General features: G+C 48.5%; 1 pseudogene; it reads right to left on the reverse strand.

Moving 5' to 3' along the window:
- Positions 1-252: 252 nt before the first annotated feature.
- On the reverse strand, positions 253-1,673 carry LOC147148024 (uncharacterized; annotated as a pseudogene).
- Positions 1,674-1,994: the final 321 nt, after the last annotated feature.

A 1,994-nucleotide genomic window follows, 5' to 3' on the forward strand; every position in this document is an offset into this window, starting at 1 on the left:
ATCTCAGGACTGAGTTTCCAGCCCTGGGGAAGCCGCGTGTATTGTAACTTACAACTTTTGTTGGTGTATGCAAAATATTTCTGGCATTCCTCTGCCAAGGGAATGCAGAAGAAGGCATTAGCCAAATCAATTGCCGAGAACCATTGCATCTCCGGGCTCAGAACACCCAAACAACGGTGTGGATCAGGGACCGGAACGCAGGGCGTTCTAGTAATGTCATTTATTCATCTCAAATCATGAGCCATCCTGTAATTGATGCCGTCGGCCTTTTTTACTGGTAGAATGGGAGTGTTAAAGGGAGAATTTGATTCTTCCAGGACTCCGGTTTTCCCTCAAGGGTCTCCGCAATGCCTTCAGCGACCTCATGTTTACAAGGGTACTGCGGCATGTTAACAAAAACAGTCGGGTCTACCTCAAACGCGACTGGAGTCGCGGATGCGAACAATCCCACGTCGACAGGCCCCTCGGACCACAGTGAGTCCGGCAGCGAATTCAGCAGCTCTTCGGCGTTCTCATGGTCCGAGAGCTCTCTGCCATGGAAATCGTGTCAGTGTCACATCCTCCAGCACATCCTTGTTTCTGGTTGAAGTCGGGCCCAATAAATGTCAGCGGTCGCTTCTGGGAATTCATGTTGCATCGTGTTCCATCCGGCGGACAATTTCTGTCCACAGTTCATCACGGTCCCATCTGGGAACTGTATTGTCAGTCCATCTGGGCTGCAAAGGATGGAAGCCGCGGTTTTGATAAGCAGATCTCTGCCGGTTCACTGGAGCTCCCACTTTTGTCAGGACAAACTGTAGTTCAAGTGTTTGTCCAGCAATTTCAGTCTTTAACAGTGTCGAAATCGGCAGACTCATGGGCACCCCTGTAAAGCCCATTAAGGTGGTCGTCTTCCCTGAGTGCTTGGATGCGCGAAGTGGAGGTTGCAGTTGCATTAGTGGGGGAGCAGTACATTGACAGTACCAGTGTCCACACTGACCGCAGTTGAAGCATGCTTGGCCCGGTGGAGATTGGCAAGCGCGTCCCCTGCCTCCGTTAGCGTAGCCCCTACCACGACTCCCGCCTCGTCCCCTCTTCGAACCCTGCACCATCCACATCTGCTTTTGCTGCTTCCAATTTTTTGTTCCTTTTTCCTTCTTGTTTGTTGTTAGTGGCCACTTGTCGGGCCTGGGCCAATTGTAACTTCAAAAGTTGTTCCTGCATGTCCTTTACCTCGTCTGATGCTTTGTGGTGTCTGTCAACAAAAAGTTTCAAATGGTGAGACACATGATGATTAAAGTGATTATCGCCCCCTTCCATGAGGTCAGGGTCTTTCAAAAGTTCAGATTTAATTTCAGATGGCAGTGTGTCAAGCAAAGAAATTCTATAAATAACACTCGCCTCCCGTACACGGGAGGGGTGTGACCCTGTCTTATCTGTCCAAATACTTATGCCATTTTCAAGATGAGAACTGGGATCCATGGGAGGTTTGAAGTCTGGGAGCTTCGGCACCGTCGGCGAGGAGGAAGGGAACATGTCACGAATGACCGCGAACACTGCAGGGGCAAAAAGGCAAATACAATTTCTGATTCGACATTATTCAGACCAGACCGTGTCAAAATATCATCCGATTGGTGAACCGAAATGCAACAGGCACGAATCAATCTCACTACATCACCACATGCCAGGCTCATGCCATACGTCAGGTTTTTCAACGCCTGGATCCATGTTTCACCGCCAGCACCCAGTCCGGGTAGCGGCTTCTGTAAAAACTCAAGATCTTTTAAAGACAATTCTTGATATATTAACCCACCTTGTAGATTTGGGTAAAGCCGGATAAAGGGAAGTTACTGGAGGGCCGTTTTCAGGAAGGTCCGTAATTGAATCTAGGGGGTCGATTTGTTTTTTTTACTTTTTCGCGCTGAACAGCTGCCATGGCAGTGGACACCACACAAATCTCGTCAACATTTCCCCTCAGTTTTTCATTCTCTTCTAATTTCTTATTCAAATCTCTT

Source organism: Filicampus tigris, chromosome 5 (assembly GCF_054856515.1).
Source record: "Filicampus tigris isolate MCC_2025a chromosome 5, RoL_Ftig_1.0, whole genome shotgun sequence".
NCBI lineage: Eukaryota > Metazoa > Chordata > Actinopteri > Syngnathiformes > Syngnathidae > Filicampus > Filicampus tigris.